Source organism: Trichosurus vulpecula, chromosome 8 (assembly GCF_011100635.1).
Source record: "Trichosurus vulpecula isolate mTriVul1 chromosome 8, mTriVul1.pri, whole genome shotgun sequence".
Taxonomy (NCBI): Eukaryota; Metazoa; Chordata; class Mammalia; order Diprotodontia; family Phalangeridae; genus Trichosurus; species Trichosurus vulpecula.
Window position 1 is genome coordinate 174,235,185 of NC_050580.1, and position 19,769 is coordinate 174,254,953.

A 19,769-nucleotide genomic window follows, 5' to 3' on the forward strand; every position below is an offset into this window, starting at 1 on the left:
GGGCATCCTCTCCATGGTGATGATTAAGCACAAACAGAGTGACCAGTTCTCAGAATGGGTGTTAGTATGGGAATTCCTTTTGGGGAGGATTTGGGATAGATGGATGGATGGATGCATGGCTCCTGAGGTCTCTTCCAATTCAGCGGTTCTGGGGCAGCTAGGTGGAGCAGTGAGTAGAGCACCGGCCCTGGAGTCAGAAGGACCTGAGTTCATATCCAGCCTCAGAAACTTGACACATTTACTAGCTATGTGACCTTGGGCAAGTCCCTTAACCCCAATTGCCCTACCAAAAAAGCAAAAAACAAAAAAAAACCAAACAAATAAAACAAAAACAATTCAGAGGTTCTGTGAGTCTATACCTTCCAACATATGGAGCTCCCAGCCCTTCTTACGTTAACAAGAATCCCTTGCTCTTCCAAAGCAATAGTGCAGAAATGGTACTTTATCACCCCCATGTGATGGTTATTTCATTTTCCAAAGTGCATCCCGCAGAGCCTATTGTTTTTCTTTTTCTTGAAGGAACATCTCATTTTGGAGCAGATATTATGGCTCTTCCTCATCATCATAAAATTCTTCTGCTTTTTCTTTTCTCTATTTGTAGAGCTAACAAATGGGTTCAGTTTGGTTTTCTTCTCCACAAATTCCTTTTTGTCTGTCTTCCCCGCCATTATAGTTGCCACTCTTGTCTCTTTGTCAGACTTGGTTTTTTTATGGAGATGTTCAATGTCCCTCAAGGAAAGCAGCTCCCCTTTCTTTTTCTCTTCACTTTCTATTTCAAAACTCTTCCTCTTCTGGGATTTCTATGGGCGGCATCCACTTCCTTCCTTAGATTGGTGAGGCAGATTTTCTGGAAGTCTTCTTGGGTTAGAAACTGGCTGGTGCTTACCATAGCCACCTTGTCCTTTTGCTCCTCCAATAGCACATTCTCTAACTTCTCAGCTATTTCCTGTTGCTCTGCATCAGAGGAATGGTACACCTGGATCCACTTGCCATCTTCATGTTGTCCTCACTGAGGCTAGTGCTTTCCCACCCATCATCATCATCCTCTTCATCGACTTCCTTTTTCTCAACATCAAAAACTTCAGCCCCTGGAATGTAATCTTTAGCATCTAATTCACCATTTTCTTGAATTCTTGCTTCTATCAAAGCCTCTATGGATTTGCCCCTGAGTTTTTCTGCAACAACTGTGGATTTGGTTCTGGAGAGCTGAATCAAGGTTCTAACAGACATCATCACATTCTTGTCTTTATGGGATTTGTATTGGACCAGATCATAGAGAAAGTCTTCATTCATGGCCAGAGGGCATCGAGTCATTATCCCTTTTATAGCACGGATTCTAACAGTCACAACCTCCCCATAGTTCTTGTAGGTGACACAGTCATTAGTAAGGACTCGATAATCTCAAGGGGTCCAAGTTGATAGGCTGCTTGGACATCAAAGAGAAGAATCTTTGTCACCCCTCTCTGATGGGGTTGGAGGAAATGCTGTATGAAGGGATATAAGTTAAAAAGTAAAAGCTCACAAATTCCCACTAATCTGGAGATAAGGTCCATGAGCATCATCTTGACTTCAAATTTCTCTTTAGAGGCCTTCAGCTGCTTCAGAAACTTGTCTGCAAAATCACAGGGATAATAAATCAAATGAATGGCTACAAAATTAAACACCTCTGGCTTTTTATTTTTTTTCAAGACTTTCATGGCCTTTTCCAATTTCTTTTTGTGTTTGAATGTTTTCTTTCCTGTGGCATATGTAAAAAGAAAATCTCTTGCTGTGGGCCCATCATCCTTAGATTCAGAATCTCTGTCTTGTTTCTCATCTTCACCTTCATTAAGGATGAATTTTAAACCAGCAACTAGTACATTGGTCACTTTAGAAAAGCCTGCAAGTGTGGTCACATTGACAGTTTTGGTGTCATTTCAGATGTTTCTCTTGTACAGCTCGATCATCATGCCCAGCTATGGCATTGCTGCCTCTTAACATGGTGTACATGACGTTCTGTGGCATCTCATTCACTTTATTGTTCTTACGATAGGCACTGATATTTTTGATATCAGTTACCATATGAGTGTACAAAGTCTTTCACAGAAGATTATCATGGTGATGCAGAAGTTCAAAGAACAGCTCTAATAAGCTGGTTGGATTGATAGGATTTCTGTTTCTCAGCAACATCAAAGCTTTGCAACATGTCATTGGAAGACCTGCATCCAAGAGGGTGTGTTTCTAAGAAAGAAGTTCCTTCAGCCATTGGGGGAAGTTAACCAGATGTTCAGGATAACAGGGGTTAACCTGGGCCAAGATCATTACCAATTCAGCCAGTTCTTTGCTGGGTTTTATTTGGTTGTAATTTGAAATTTTCCACATTGCACTTGTAGTGATTATGCTGCTGCATAAACTCCTTGACATAGGCTGATGGATCTCATTTGATCAGATTCTGCAACTGTAGCAAGATTCTGGGCTGCTTGCTGCTGTTCTTTCAAACATGGCGGTGGCCGATGAGATCTGTTCTCCTTGCTCTCGGACCGATACCAGCTTCTAATGCTATTTTAGATCCTCTCTTGCCACTGTTAATCAACAACTACCTCTCCTTTAAAATTCACTCCATTCAGCTCAAATCCTGGTGATTGTTGTTACCTATTGACCTCCAGCTCACTGTTCCTTCTCACTAATGAATTCTGTACCTGAATCAAAATCTTCTCTCTCACTCCTGCTCCACTTTAACCATCCTGGCCTCCAAGTTCTAGCATTTCTCCAACTCCCAAAACCACTTCATCCTTGATGATCTCCTCAACTTTTGTTTCCAATCATTCCTTAAACATTTCTTGCCCCAGGTGACCAAATTCCTAAGTATGGCTCTTGAGTCAGTTGTTGTTGCTGTTTTCTTCATTTTTTCCCCCAGTGGTGATAATGTTCTCTATTTTTTTCCAAGTATTGGTATCTTCCTCCTTTTGGATATCATTGAGGACCATTCTCAGTGTCCTCAAACTTGTGTTGCCTCCAGCATGGACATTCTTATTTAATTTTTTATTTTTCTCAATTACATGTAAAAACCATTTTAACATTCTTTTTTTTTCAAACTTTGGTTTCCAAATTCTCTCCCTCCCACTATTCGTTGAGAAGGCAAGCAGTATTACATAGGTTATACATGTGTAGTCTTGAAAAACACATTTCCATGTAAGTCATTCTGTGAAAGAAAACAGACAAAAAAAAACTCAAGAAAAATAAAGTAGAGAAAAAAAAGTATTTTGATTTGCATTCAAGCTCTACCAGTTCTTTCTCTGGAAGTGGACAGCACTTTTCATGATAAATCCTACACATTTGTCTTAAATCACTGTATTATTGATAGGAGCTAGGTTTTTTGTGGTAGATCATCATATAATATTGCTGTTACTATGTACAATGTTCTCCTGGTTCTGCTCATTTCACTTTGCATCAGTTCATGTAAGTCTTCCCATGTTTTTCTGAGAACATCCTGCTCATCATTTCTTAAAGCACAATGGTATTCTATCATGATCACATACAACAACTTGTTCAGCCATTCCCCAATTGAGGGACATTCCCTCAATTTCCAATTCTTTGCAACACCAAAACAGCAGTTAAAAGTATTTTGTACACATAGGTCCTTTTCCTTTCTTATTTCTTTGGGATACAGGCCTAGTAGTGATATTACTCAGTCAAAGAATATGCATGGTTTTATAACCCTTTGGGCATAGTTCCAAATTTCTCTACAGAATGATTGAATTGCTATACAACTTCATCAATAGTACATTAGCGTTTTAATTTTCCCATATTCCACCCCCCGTGCCATTTGTCATTTTTTTTTCTGTCACATTAGCCAATGAGACAGGTGTGAGGTAGTAGCTCAGAGTTGTTTTAATTTACATTTCTCTCATTAATAGTTATTTCGAGAGGCAGAGCCAAGATGATCTTGTGAAAACAGTGTCTTACTGGAGCTCTCTCACAAGTTCTGTCAGATGCCTCTAAAAAAGTGAACCTGAGCAGGTTTGAGATGCATGTCAATCTTGAGAATAGTACAGTTATTATGACAGTTGAAAGGGATACGCATACACTGTGGGTGTCAGTATAAAATAACTGATATAATGATAAAAAATATAATTAAGAGATGTAAAGGAAGGGTTCTGGGAGAAGAGGTAAGGACGTAGTAGAAAAGGGTAAATTCCATCAAATGAAGAGGCACAAAAACACATTATAGTAGAGGGAAAAACAGGGGGAAGAAGAGTAGTATATGAACTTTACTCTCATCAGTTTTGGTTCAAGAAGAGAATACCATACTCTGAAAAGTATAGAAATCAAACTTGTCCTATAGGCAGTAGGAGGGGAAAGGGGAAAGAAAAGGGGGGGGTGGTTAGAAAGAAGGGAAGAAGTAGCAAGGGGAAAAGGGTAAGATAAGGGAGGGAAATCAAGAGTGAGGGTAAATTCAGAAAGGCGGTGGTCAAAAGCAAAACTCTTTTGAGGAGCGGAAGGGGGGAGGGAGAAATAAAAGCATAAATGCCAGAGGCAGGGGGAAACAGGATGGAGAAAAAGACACAGCTTGTAATCATAACTGTGAATGTGAATGGGATGAACTCTCCGCTAAAACGGAAGTGGATAGCAGAATGGATTAAAAACCGTAATCCTACAATATGTTGTTTACAAGAAACATATTTGGAAAAGGGGGATACACAAAGGGTAAAAGTAAAAGGATGGAGTAGAATATATTTTGCTTCAGCTAAAGTAAAAAAAGCAGAAGTAGCAATCCTAAAATCAGACAAAGTAAAAGCAAAGATAGATCTAATTAAAAGAAGGACACTATATCGTGCTAAAAGGCACCATAGACAATGAAGCAATATCATCATTTAACATATATGTACCAAGCAGTACAGCATTCAGATTCTCAGAGGAGAAATTAAGGGAGCTACAGGAAGAAATAGACATCAAAATTATAATAATGGGATACCTCAACCTCCCCCTCTCTGAACTTGATAAATCTAACCTCAAAATAAACAAGAAAGAAGCTAAGGATGTGAATAGAATTTGAGAAAAGGCAGATATGACTGATCTATGCAGAAAACTGCATGGAAATCAAAAGGAATATACTTTTTTCTCTGCAGTACATGGCACATACTCAAAAGTTGACCATGTACCAGGGCATAAAAACCTCATAATCCAGTGCAGAAAGGCTGATATAGTCAATGCATCCTTTTCAGATCATGACACAATAAAAATTATTTGTAATAAAGGACCATGGAAAGATAAACTAAAAATTAACTGGAAACTAAATAATCTAATCCTAAAGAATGAGTCGGCCGAAGAGAAGATCATAGAAGAAAATAATAACTTCATTCAAGAGAATGACAATAATGAAACAACATACCAAAACTTATGGGATGTAGCAAAAGCAGATCTTAGGGGAAGTTTTATATCTGTGGATGCTTACATAAATAAAACAGATAAAAAGGAGATCAATGAAACGGGCATGCAACTGAAAAAGCTAGAAAGAAGAACAAATTGAAAATCCCCAATTAGATACCAAATTAAAAATATTGAAAATCAAAGGAGAGATTAATAAAATTGAAATCAAGAAAACTATTGAACTAATACATAAAACTAAGAGCTGGTTTTGTGAAAAAAAACAATAAAATTGATAAGCCCTTGGTCAATTTGATTTAAAAAAAGAAAGAATAAAACCAAATTACCAGTATCAAAAATGAAAAGGATGAATTCACCTCCAAATGAAGAGGAAATTAAAACAATAATTAGGAATTATTTTGTTCAATTGTATGCCCATAAATTTGATAACCTCAGGGAAATGGATAAATATTTACAAAAATACACATTGCCCAGCTTAACAGAAGAGAATATAAATTACCTAAATACTACCATCTGACAAAGAAATTGAGCAAGCCATCAAAGAACTCCCTAGGAAAAAAATCTCCACGGCCAGATGGTTTTACCTGTGAATACTATCAAACATTTAAAGAACAGTTAATTTCCATACTTTTTACAGTATTTGGGAAAATAGGTGAAGAAGGACTCCTACCAAATTCTGTTTATGACACAAATATGGTACTAATATCTAAACCAGGAAGAGTCAAAATAGAAAAAGAAAATTATGGACCAATGTCCCTAATGAATATTGATGCAAAAATTTTAAATACAATATTAGCAAAAAGATTGCAGCAACTTATTAGGAGAACAATACACTGTGACCAGGTGAGATTTATTCCAGGAATGCAAGGCTGGTTCAATATTAGGAAAACTATCAGCATAATTGACCATATCAACAACAAAACTAGCAGAAACCATATGATTATCTCAATAGATTCAGAAAAAGCTTTTGACAAAATGCAACACCTGTTCCTATTAAAAACACTAGAAAGCATAGGAATAAATGGAGTCTTCCTTAAAATTATAAATAGCATCTACCTAAAAACATCAGCAAGTATTATATGTAATGGGGATAAAGCTAGATGCATTCCCAATAAGATCCGAGGTGAATCAAGGATGTCCATTATCACCCCTATTATTAAATCTAGTACTAGAAATGTTAGCTTTAGCATTAAGAGAAAAAAAATAAATTGAAGGAATTAGAATAGGTTAAGAAGAAACTAAATTATCACATTTTGCAGAAGATAAGATGATTTACTTAGAGAATCCTAGGGATTTGAGTAAAAAAAAACTACTTGAAATAATAAACAACTTTAGCAAAGTTGCAGGATATAAAATAAACCCACATAAATCCTCAACATTCTTATAAATTACTAACAAAGCCCAACAGCAAGAGATAGAAAGAGAAATTCCATTCAAAGTTACTGTAGACACTATAAAATATTTGGGAGTCTACCTGTCAAGACAAACCCAGGGCCTATATGAACACAGTTAAAAACACTCCTCACACAAATAAAGTAAGATCTAATTAAATGGAATAACATCAGTTGCTTGTGGTTAGGCCAATCTAATATAATAAAAAATGACAATTTTACCAAAATTAATTTACTTATTCAGTGCTATACCAAACAAACTACCAAAAAATTCTTTTACAGAGCTGGATAAAATAACAACAAAATAAGAAAACAAATTCCAGAATATCAAGGGAATCAATGAAAAGAAATGGTAGGGAAAGTGACCTAGCCATACCAGATATCAAACTGTATTATAAAGCATCAGTCCTCAAAATTACCTGGTACTGGCTAAGAAACAGAGTGGTAGATGAGTGGAATAGGTTATGTACACAAGACGCAGAAGTCACCGACTATAGCAATCTACTCTCTGATAAACCAAAAGAATCCAGCTTCTGGGTTAAGAATTCACTATTTCACAAAAATTTCTGGGAAAATTGGAAAATAGTATGGCAGAAACTGGGCATACACCCATATCTTACACCATATACCAAAATAAAGTCAAACTGGGTACATGATTTAGGAATAAAGGCTGCTACTATAAGCAGTTTGGGAGAACAAGGAATACTTTACCTGTCAGATTTATGGGAAAGGGAAGAATTCATGAACCAACAAGAGATAGAGAGCATTATAAATTGCAAAATGGATAACTTTGATTATTCTAAACTGAAAAGTTTTTATATAAACAAAGTCAATGCAACAAAGATTAGGAGGGAAGCAGAAAATTGGGAGAAAATCTTTACAACTAATGTCTCTGATAAAGGCCTCATCTCTAAAATATACAGGGAACTGAGCCAAATTTATAGGAATAAAAGTTATTCCCCACTTGAGAAATGATGAAAGGATATGAACAGGCAGTTTTCAGAGGAAGAAATTAAAGATATCTGTAGGCATATGAAAAAATGCTCTAAATCACTATTGATTAGAGGAATGCAAATCAAAACAACTCTTAGGTACCACATATCTCCTGTTAGATTGGCTAACATGACAAAACAGGAAAATGATAAATACTGGAGTGGATGTGGGAAAATTGGAACATTAACATTGTTGCTGGAGTTGTGAACAGATCCAGCCATTTTGGAGAGCAATTTGGAACCATGCCCAAAGGGCTATAAAAATGTGCATACCCTTTCACCCAGCAATACCACTTCTAGGGCTATACCCCAAAGAGATCACACAAGTGGGAAAGTTACCTGTATGTACATAAATATTTATTGTAGCTCTTTTTATGGTGGCAAAGAATTGGAAATCAAGGGGATGCCCATCAATTGGGGAATGGCTGAACAAGTTGTGGTATATGAATGTAATGGAATACTATTGTGGTATAAGAAATGGGGAAGATATGGACTTCATAATAACCTGGAAAAACCTACATGATCTGATTCTTAGTGAGAGGAGCAGAACTAGGAGAACATTATACACAACCAAAGACATATTGATTTTGTGATGACTAACTTTGATAGATTTGGCTCTCCTCAGTAATACAAGGCTCAAAGACAGCTCCAAAGGACCCATGATGGAAAAAGCTAGCTACTTCCAGAGAAAGAACTGTGGAGTTTGAATGCAGATTGAGGCAAACTATTTGCTTTCTTTTTTTTGGTTTTGTTTCTTCTCTCTCATGATTCATTCCATTGGTCATAATTGTGTACATAAGCTTAATGCAAAGGTTTACGTAGGATCTGTATCGGACTGCATGCTGTCTTGGGGGGAGGGGAAGGAAGGGAAGAAAATTTGAAACTCAAGAACATGTAAACTAAAAATAAAATATCTGGGGCGGAGCCAAGATGGCGGCTGGTAAGCACGGACTAGAGTGAGCTCCGTACCCGAGTCCCTCCAAAAACCTATAAAAAAGGGCTCTGAACCAATTCTAGAATGGCAGAACCCACAGAACAGCAGAGGGAAGCAGGGCTCCAGCCCAGGACAGCCCGGATGGTCTCTGGGTGAGCTCTATTCCACACGGAGCTGGGAGCTGGGAGCTGGGAACGGAGTGGAGCAGAGCCCAGCCTGAGCGGCGTGGACGATCCAGGCCAGAAGCCGGGCGGAGGGGGCCCTAGCGCCCTGAATATGTGAGCTGTGGCAGTTACCAGACCCCTCGACCCACAAACACCAAAGACTGCGGAGAAGGTTAGTGGGAAAAGCTGCGGGAGTGGAAGGAGTTCCCGGTTCGGCTTCCAGCCCCGGGGGCAGCGGAGGTGGGGCAGCTACAGCTGTTGTTACTTCCAGCTCCAGGCCCACCTGGTGGGGGGAATTAAGTGGCGGATCACAGCAGGGGTGCACAGCCTGCCGAAGATCTGAGCCCAGTCTGGACTGGGGGTCCTTGGGGAAGGAGGAGTGCGGATCTGACAGAGCTGGCACCTCCCCCCCAAACGTAGAACATAGAACTCTGTAATCTACAAGCAGTCATACCCCACTGAAAAACTCAAGGGTCAAGTTAGTTGGTTGGGAATATGGCCAGGACGCGAAAACGCGCCCAGATTCAGTCTCAGACTTTGGATTCTTTCTTTGGTGACAAAGAAGACCAAAACATACAGCCTAAAGAAGACAGCAAAGTCATAGAGCCTACAACCAAAGCCTCCAAGAAAAACATGAACTGGCCCCAGACCATAGAAGAACTCAAAAAGGATTTGGAAAAGCAAGTTAGAGAAGTAGAGGAAAAATTGGGAAGAGAAATAAGAAGGATGCGAGAAAACCATGAAAAACAAGTCAATGACTTGCTAAAGGAGACCCAAAAAAATACTGAAAAATACACTGAAGAAAACAACACCTTACAAAATAGACTAACTCAAATGGCAAAAGAGCTCCAAAAAGCCAATGAGGAGAAGAATGCCTTGAAAGGCAGAATTAGCCAAATGGAAAAGGAGGTCCAAAAGACCACTGAAGAAAATACTACTTTAAAAATTAGATTGGAGCAAGTGGAAGCTAGTGACTTTATGAGAAATCAGGATATTATAAAACAGAACCAGAGGAATGAAAAAATGGAAGACAATGTGAAATATCTCCTTGGAAAAACCACTGACCTGGAAAATAGATCCAGGAGAGATAATTTAAAAATTATTGGACTACCTGAAAGCCATGATCAAAAAAAGAGCCTAGATACCATCTTTCAGGAAATTATCAAGGAGAACTGCCCTGATATTCTAGAGCCACAGGGCAAAATAGAAATTGAAAGAATCCATCGATCGCCTCCGCAAATAGATCCCAAAAAGAAATCTCCTAGGAATATTGTTGCCAAATTCCAGAGCTCCCAGATCAAGGAGAAAATACTGCAAGCAGCCAGAAAGAAACAATTTGAATATTGTGGAAACCCAATCAGAATAACCCAAGACCTGGCAGCTTCTACATTAAGAGATCGAAGGGCTTGGAATGCGATATTCCGGAGGTCAATGGAGCTAGGATTAAAACCTAGAATCACCTACCCAGCAAAACTGAGTATCATGTTCCAAGGCAAAATATGGACTTTCAATAAAATGGAGGACTTTCAAGCTTTCTCAGTGAAAAGACCAGAACTGAATAGAAAATTTGACTTTCAAACACAAGAATCAAGAGAAGCATGAAAAGGTAATCAAGAAACGGAAATTGCAAGGGACTTACTAAAGTTGAACTGTTTTGTTTACATTCCTACATGGAAAGATGATGAGTATGATTCATGAGACCTCAGTATTAGGGTAGTTGAAGGGAATATGCATATATATATATATGCATATATATATGTTTATGTATATATATATATAAGTGAATGTGTATGTATGCATGTATCTATGTGTATATGTATGTATGTGTATGTATGTGTATATATATATATATATGTAAAAGAAAGAGAGCAGACACAGGGTGAGTTGAGGATGAAGGGAAGATAGCTAAAAGAAATAAAATGAAATTAAGGGATGAGAGAGTAACTTACTGAGAGAGGGAGATAGGGAGAGATAGAATGGGGTGGATTATCTTCCATAAAGGTGGCAAGAGGAAGCAGTTCTAGGAGAGGAGGGGAGTGGGCAGGTGAGGGGGGAATGAGTGAACCTTGCTCTCATCAGATTTGGCCTGAGGGGGAATACCATACATACTCAGTTGGGTATCTTACCCCAAAGGAAAGAAGAGGGAGGAAGATAAAAAAAAATAAAAGGCAGGGGGATGATGGAGTGGAGGGCAGATGGGGGTGGAGGTAATCAAAACAAACACTTTGGAAAGGGGACAGGGTCAAGGAAGAAAATTCAATAAAGCGGGATGGGTTGGGAAGGAGCAAAATGTAGTTAGCCTTTCACAACATGAATATTGTGGAAGGGTTATACATAATAATACATGGGGGGCCTATGTTGAATTGCTCAACTTCTTAGGGAGGGTGGGTGGGAAGGGAAGAGGGAAGGGAATTTGGAACTCAAAGTTTTAAAATCAGATGTTCAAAAACAAAAAAAAAAACTTTTTGTATGCAACTAAAAAATAAGATACACAGGCAATGGGGCGTAGAAATTTATCTTGCCCTACAAGAAAGGAAGGGAAAAGGGGATGAGAGGGGAGGGGGGTGATAGAGGGGAGGGCTGACTGGGGAACAGGGTAACCAGAATATACGCCATCTTGGAGTGGGGGGGGAGGGCAGAAATGGGGAGAAAATTTGTAATTCAAACTGTTGTGAAAATCAATGCTGAAAACCAAATTTGTTAAATAAATAAATTGCATTAATAAAAAAAAAATAAAATAAAATATCTTATTAAAAATAGTTATTTAGAGCATTTTTTCATATAGCTATAGATAGCTTTGATTACTTTGTCTGAAAACTGGCTCTTCATATCCTTTGACCATTTATCAATTGAGAAGTGACTTATTTCTATAAATTCAACTCAGTTTTCTCTATGTTTGAGAAATTAAATCTTTAGTAAAGAAACTCACAGAATTTTTTCACAATGATGATTGCCAACTATGTATTTCCCTCCATTCTATTTTCCCTATTTATCCTACTCTCTCTCCTTTATCAAGCAGTTGACTCCTTTTTCATGATTTTCTTGCACTATTCTCACTTCTCTTCTCAATTTCCTCTCTATCTCTCTTACTTGATTTTAAAAATTCTTTTTGAATTCTTCCATGGCCTGAGCCAAATTCATACCTTTCTTTGAGGCTCTGAATGCAGGAATTTTGGCTTTGTTGTCTTCTGTGTGTGTGTTTTGATCTTCCTTGTCACTATAGTAACTTTCTATGGTCAGAATGTTTCTTCTGCTGTTTGATCATTTTCCAGCCTATTTCTAGACTTTTAACTCTATGCTAAAGTGGGGTTCTGCTTTTCAAGTGGCGGGGGGAACTGTCCCAAGCTTCAGAGTTTTTTTTTTTTTTTATGCAGCTATTTTCAGAGGTAATCCTGGGAACCTATATGTTTTTGGCTCTTCCAAGATGGTATGATCTAGGGAGAGGTGTGTTTACTCCTCTCCTGTATTGTGAACTGGTTTGTGAGTGACCACAAGCACTATTTTCAACCCTAGAACTGTGACTAGGGTCCCTGCTCCCCTGAGGCCACAAGCTCTGCTATGCTAGTGCTCCTCCTCACGTTGGGACTAAGACTGAGGACTGAGGACTGCAACACAGATCCAAGTATAAGCAATGCAATGGAGTCCTGCCCTTGGTGCAATCAAAAGGACCCCTGTAATCCTCTTACTATCTACAAGCTGAGAGATCTGGAAACTACCACTGCTGCCACTGATTAAACCACCCTGAGCCTGCTCCTGGATGCCAGTCTTCACTGGCATGGCTTGGGTTGGATTGTTCTCTTCCCTTACCTTGACGCAACAGACCTTTCCTTCCAGCCTTCTAAGTTGTCTTGGGCTTGAAAATTGTTTCACTCCATTTTTCTGTGGGTCTGGCTGCTCTAGAATTTGTTTAGAGTCATTTATTTAAAGATATTTGGAGTGGTTTGGGGGAGAACTTAGGTGAGCTCCTGCCTTTACTCCACCATTTTGGTGTCACCTCTCTTCCTTCCTTCCTTCCTCCCTCCCTTCCTTCCTTCCTTCCTTCCTCCTTTCTTCTTTCCTCCCTCCCTCCCTCTGTCCATCTCTCTCTCTCTCTCTCTCTCTCTCTCTCTCTCTCTCTCTCTCTCTCTCCTCTCTCCTCTCTCTCTCTCTCTCTCTCTCTCTCTCTCTCTCTCTCTCTCTCTCTCTTTTCTTTCCTTCTTTCTCTTTTCTTTCTTCCTTCTCTCCTTCCTTCCCTCCCTCTTTCCTTCCTTCCTTCTTTTTAAAGAGAGGTGTCATTACAACCAGCAGGATGATAAGTAGATAAAACAGTACAGGAACTAGGTAGACAGGACATCAGGAAAAGTACAAATAATTAATAATGTCATAGTGCTAATTAGAGTGTTTGATAATCTCAACATCTTCAAAAGTGGAGAGAATCTAATTAGACCACAATAAATACAAGACATTTAAAAAGTTACACTATTCACATTAATATTTTTTAGTATTGTGGTTTCTCCTAGCATCATGATAGGGGTGTAGCTAAGACGGCAGCATTGAAGTGTGGTGCATTATCCTAATCCAACTCATTGTAATCTTGGCAATAGAGTGTACCATCTAGTTAATTTCTAATGGAAGTTAAATAGAATTATGAATAAACTACCCTCATGACTCACTTTCTGTTATTATTGTTATTGTTATGCCTCCATGAGTTTGATGCCTTGTCATGGTGTGAAGATCTTGGGTTCCAAAGGTAATGGAGTATGAGTTTTAATGGGTCATAGCTGGCAAGCGTATGCATGTGAACCCAGCAAAAAGTTGTATGTTTGTCATCTGAGGGTCATCCAAGGTACGTTTGGAGAGAAATATTTCCAGCAATGATTTAATTTTTATCCAAAAGTCAGAAAAACTGAATACTATGGTATAGAGGGATTGTAGGCTGCATCATTGGAGGATGTAGTGCCCCTGATAAAATAATGTATATTAGAAATATCGAATCTTCCTTTTTCTTATTCATCCTCTCTTTTCATTATTGTCACACACACACACACACACACACACACACACACACACACACACGTAAACCCTTTCTGTTCCCAACTATAACACCCTCCCTGATGACTTCATTTGGGTGGCCGGTTAGGAATAGGATTCTTTTGGTCACCCTGAATAACAGAAAATGTAAATTAAAAATAAGGATGCAGTTTACAATACAACATATTTCTAGAAAGGTTGTGGAAAGACAGACATACTAATGCATTGATGGAGGAGTGATGAATTTGTCCAAACATTCTGGAAAGCAATTTGAAATTATGCTGAGAAAGTAAATAAAATACACAAACCTTTTGACTCAGAAATCCACTGCTATGCACATACCCCAAGAAGGTAAATGAAAAAGAAATTGTACCACATGCATCATATTTATAGCAGTACTTTTGTAAAAGCAAAGACTTGAAATGGAGGGTATTCTCATTATTTGGAGGAATTGCTAAATAAGTTGTGACATGTGAATATAAGCAAATATTATGCCACAAGAAATGATGATTATGATGAATACAGAAAAACATGAGAAAATTAATATGAACTGATGCAAAATAAAAGAAGTAGAAGCAGGTAGACAATATATACTAACTATAATAAAGCAAATTGCAAGAAAAATAACAAAACAAGTGAAACAATACTATAAATTGTTATAACTAAGATAGTTCCCAAAGTTGAGATATAAAAATGGGGCAGCTAGATGGCACAGTGAGTAGAGCACCAGCCCTGGAGTCAGGAGGACATGAGTTCAAATCTGGCCTCAGACAATTGACACGCTAGCTGTGTGATCTTGGGCATGTCACTTAACCCCAATTGCCTTGCCTTCCCCCTCCAAAAAAAAAGAAGAGATATAAAAAAGCATTCCCACTCCTTCTTTGCATGGCTAGGGAACTATGGATGTAGAACATCTCATATAATGTCAGACATTTGATATGCTGGTTAATTTTGCAAACATCCCCCATTTTATGCTTTCTTACAAGGCATGACTTTCTGGGAGGGGTTGAGGTAAAAAAATATTGGGAATTGTATGCAAGGTAAACAAATCTTTCTACATTTCTCTTAATCTGACTTTTTCACAGTTTCTTATGATGCAATGATTTTCCATAATTCTTATTGATGAGGGTGTATTTTATTTCCCCAAGAGTTCTACTATAAATATTTCAGTATATATGGATCTTTAATGATGGGATCGTTGGATTAAAGGGTATGCACAATTTAGTGACTTTTTTCCATATAGTTCCTAGTTGACTTCCAGAATAGTTGGACCAATCCATAGCTCCTCAAAGTACACTAATATGCCTGTCCTTCTGTAACTTCTCATTTTTTTTTTATTTTAATCTTTACCAATATGATGGCTATGAGGTAGAACTTTAGTTTTCATTTTGATTTTCTTATTATTAATGAGTTGGAGCATTTTTCATGTGATTAAAGATAGTTTATATTTCTTCTTTTCAAAAATACCCATTCATATTCTTTGGCCATTTATTTATTATGGAATGGCTCTTTTTGGAATATGTTTACATAATAATTTTATATACCTTATGCATCATTCTTGTGAGACATTATCAGCAAATATTTTTTCCTAGTTCATCCTTTACTTTCTAAATGTAATTGTATTGCTTTTGTTTGTGAAAAACCTTTTTCAATTTTACGTGACCAAAATAGTTTACTTTCCGATTTATGATTATCTTTATCCCCTTTCCCCTAAGGCCTTCTCTCATTCACAGTTGTGAAAAGTACTTCTGCTGCTTTTCTTTATTTTATGATGTGAAATTTTATATCAAGTTCATATATCCATTTGGAGCTTTTGCTCTAATTTGGAGATGTTGCTCTAAATCTAATTTCTGCCATAGAGCTTTCCACTTTTACCTGTAGTTTTTGTGAAATAGTGTGTCCTTACTGCAGTATTTATAATTCTTAAGTTTTTCAAATCAAACATTTTGAAAGCTAGTACTGCTAAGCTCCACTATCCGTATCTCTTTACTATTATTTTCCTTAGAATTCTTAAATTTTTCTTGCTCAAGATAAAATTTATTATTATAAAAATAACCCTTTGACATGTAAAAAAATTAAAAAATAATTAAAGCCCTTTATAATTTCTTTTCTGAATTTCTTGTCTTCTTTATGTTTCAAGCATTCTTCCTAGATCTGTTTTTTTTATCTGCAGTGCTTAAAAATCCACTATTCTATTAAAAATAATTTTTTTCTTGTGGGATTATATTCTATTTTTCAAGGTAAATTGTTCTTGGATGTACAGTAAGTCTTTATCATTTCCCTTTTGTAATATTATATTACAAGATTTTCTCTTCTTGGTGTTAGTTGTAGCATAGTTTTGTGTGATTCTATCATTCCTTGCTACTTGAACTTCTTTTGGGAGGGGCAGTGGGTGGAACTGCTCAGAGTATCTTTTTCTTTTCACCTGGGACTTCTTGATTTTAGCTATAATCTTCCTGTGTGTTTTTGGTTTGAGATTTCTTTATGTTTGATGGATTCTTTATATTTTCATTTTGTCCTTCACTTTATCCTCTAATACATTTGGGTGAATTTCTTTTATGATTTTTTTGAAATGTGATATTCAGAGTTTTTGTTTGGTCATGGTCTTCAGGGAATCTGATGATTCTTAAATTTGTCTCCTTGAACTGGTTTTCCCCCTCTAATCAATCCTTTTCGAAACATACATATATACATGTGTGTACATATGTATATATGTATACATATGTATACATATATGATGTATGTATGTATACATACGTATACATAAAAGTTTTCACTCTATCGACTTGGTTATATTTCTTGTTATTTCATGTGATAATTGAATTGTTTGCTCAATTGTTCTTCTTTGTCTTTCATTCTCAAAGAGAACCATGGCATCAGGAATATGATGTCATGACTTGCAAATGAATCAGATTTAAGCAAGAGAGGACTGTGCAAAATCACCAGCCTCACTTTCTTCTCTGAAGCCATCTGAGTCCAGTGGTGAGATATCAATCAGGATGACTGGAGATGGCCTCAGATGCAATGGGAGACTTTGGCCTTTTTTCTTTTTGCTCAATACCAAATAATTGGGTCTCCACTATTTTTCTATGTTTTCCATGTTCTGGTTTTAGCTATTAATTCTCTTCTCCCATCCCCCCAAAAATCTCATGTTAATTTTAAATCTCTTGCTTCATTTCTTCCAGCCACTCTTAGATTCCTTGTAGCCAAGTTATGTTTTTTATATGAGCCTCTATTTGTACTTGTGGACCTACTTTCTTCTGGGTTTATCTCTTGACTCAATATTCCTACTGCTTATTCATATCTCTAGTCCAGTTTCTGGATGGGGTCTTTGTGCTAAGGCTATGTTTTATACCTACTATGTTCATCACTTAACACAATGCCTGGTATGTAGTAAACATTTAGTGAATGCTTATTATTGACTTCTTTAAAAGAATGAGCAGGTTTTCCTTAGTAATATCCTCTCTGTAATTTGAGTACAGGCAGTACTGCATTTCTAGGTGGGTCATCCAGTTCTGTCCCCTTTCTTCTGCTGTAATCTCTGACTCTGCTTTAGTGCCTTAATAACCCAATAAGGGTGCTATCCTCAGTCCCTCTCTGTCTCCTCCAAAATGGGGCTGATTCTGTCTTTGTTATGGCCTCCATAGGTCCCAGCCAAATGCTGAAGATAATGCTCATCTCATACATGTTGCAAGTCCCCCGTTCCCAAACATTTGCCCAGTTATTGACCTGCCCTTATATCTGAAGTGGCATTGAGTGACTGAAGTTGTACTTCCTGGCCAGGTGTAACTGATCATTGACCTATCGGGGTTGGCTCTCTCTCCTGTTCTCTGACTGGCCAGGGCTCAGGTCCCACTTGTTTTAGGCCCTGATTGCTGGGCCTTGTGTTGGCTTCAGCCTCCCACAGAGTGACTTTTCTCTGGCTGTGTACAGATTTATGGCCATTTTCTGGTTCACTTCTAAACCAGATAGAGGCACTTCCTGATGTTTCTCTTTGATCATCATCGTTTTTCTATCTGGTGACTTTTTAGGTCTTTGCTGAAGTGTATGTGGGAAATTTGGGCTTCTCTTTGATCCTTGTTGTTGCCATCTGAGCTAGAAGTTCTCCATTTCTTTTGAGAATGCATTTTTAAAGACATTTTTGCCTTTTGTTTTTTAACATTCATATCTTTACAGTAGACCTCTCCTAAAATCATTCTTAATTGCAAGAAAAGTTAATCAAAATCAACCAGTTACCTCATAGTCCCTGATAGATTTTTTTAACACTTTATATCCATAGCAATACTCTCATCTCATTCCTGACATTTCTGTACTTAGAGAATGAAGGTGTGGAACTAACACCTAGTCTCTCCATTTAGTCTCAATACATGTGCCTTTTTAATGTTGATGCCATTCATATTACTTTAATCATTATGTCTGCTCTCTTGTTGTTTGGTCATTTCATTAGTGTCTGACTCTTCAGGGCTCCCTTTGGGGTTTTCCTGATGTGGCATTTCCTCCAGCTCATTTTACAGATGAGAAACTTAGGCAAACTGGGTTAAATGACTTGCCTAGGGTCACACCACTAATAAGTGTCTGAAACCAGATTTGAACTCACAAAGATGAGTCTTCCTAACTCCATGCCTGGCACACTGCACCACCTACATTCCTTTGTTCTTCTCTTAGTTTTACTTTTCACTGGACTAGTCAATGAATATCTTCCCAAGGCTTGTTTGTTTCTTTTTTTTCTGAATTCCTCATATTCATCCTTCTTATAGTGCAATAATATTCCATTATATTCATATACAACAATTTGTTCATCCATTCCCCATTGATGGCTGTCCAGTTTGTTTCTGGTCTTTTGCTACCACAAAGTTTTGTTTTTAATATTTTATTAGATGAGACCACTTTTTATTTTTTTAGTTTTGTGGTGAATATACCCTATAGCAATTTTTCTAGGTCAATGAATTTGAATAGTTCAGTCATTTTTCACATATAATTTCAACTTATTTTCCAGAACAGTTGTGTCAATTTATAGCTCACTAAGAGCATATAAGTATAGTTGTTTTTTCCCAGAGCTCTCTAACAGTGTTTAAGAACATTTTTTCTTATAGCTATTGAAAGTTTTTTTTTTTTTTTTTGCTTTAAAACGTTTCTTACCTTTTGATCATTTATTGAAGGATGGTTCTTAGTCATACATGTTTGTGTCAAGTAACTGGGAATCTTGAATTTCTATGAGAGTAGAGTAGTTATGAATCAGGAGGTGCACAACTCTTCCCATGTATTTAAGGTTATAAGGTTTGAAGTCTGACCGTACTTACTTGTAGGTCACCCAATGTCAACCTAATATTTGACTTATTGCTATATAATTGAATATTCCAATGTATATAAAAATATGGGAGTATGTTGTGATAGTTTATTTCATGTTAATAAACTTGAAATTTTTCTCATTAAAATTTAGCTCAAGTCCTCACTTCATTTCATTAAAGATTAATTATCTAATGAAATGTAGAAACCATTTTCCCCAATAGTAATTATGCTTATTTATCCATAACTAAATATAAATGTAAAATCACTGAAGATTTACAATTGACTCAGCAACTAGAATCAATAAGATGCATAAAAGCATATATAAGTATTACGGTATTTTGACTCAGACCAATGTCACAGCCTCAGTCCCCTTAAGCCCTCAATGTAACAATAGTCAACTTCTCTTCACTTATCTAGAAACTCAGTTTTGGGCTCTTCAGTTCACTCCAGATAGAATGAAGCCTCTTAAGAATCTTCTTAATATTCATCCTTAAATCCAGTATTCTCTATTAGTTCTTTTTTCATGGGGGGAGGTCTTTTCCATTAATTCCAAGAATCAGTCTTTCCAAAACTACATTTTCCTTGTTGATTCTTCAAGACTCTTCTAGAATTCTATGGAAAT

At 37.3% G+C, this 19,769-nt stretch overlaps 1 pseudogene; it reads right to left on the reverse strand.

Moving 5' to 3' along the window:
* Positions 1–462: 462 nt before the first annotated feature.
* The window catches only part of LOC118829667, a 110,288-nt pseudogene continuing 90,981 nt past the window's right edge, over positions 463–19,769 (reverse strand).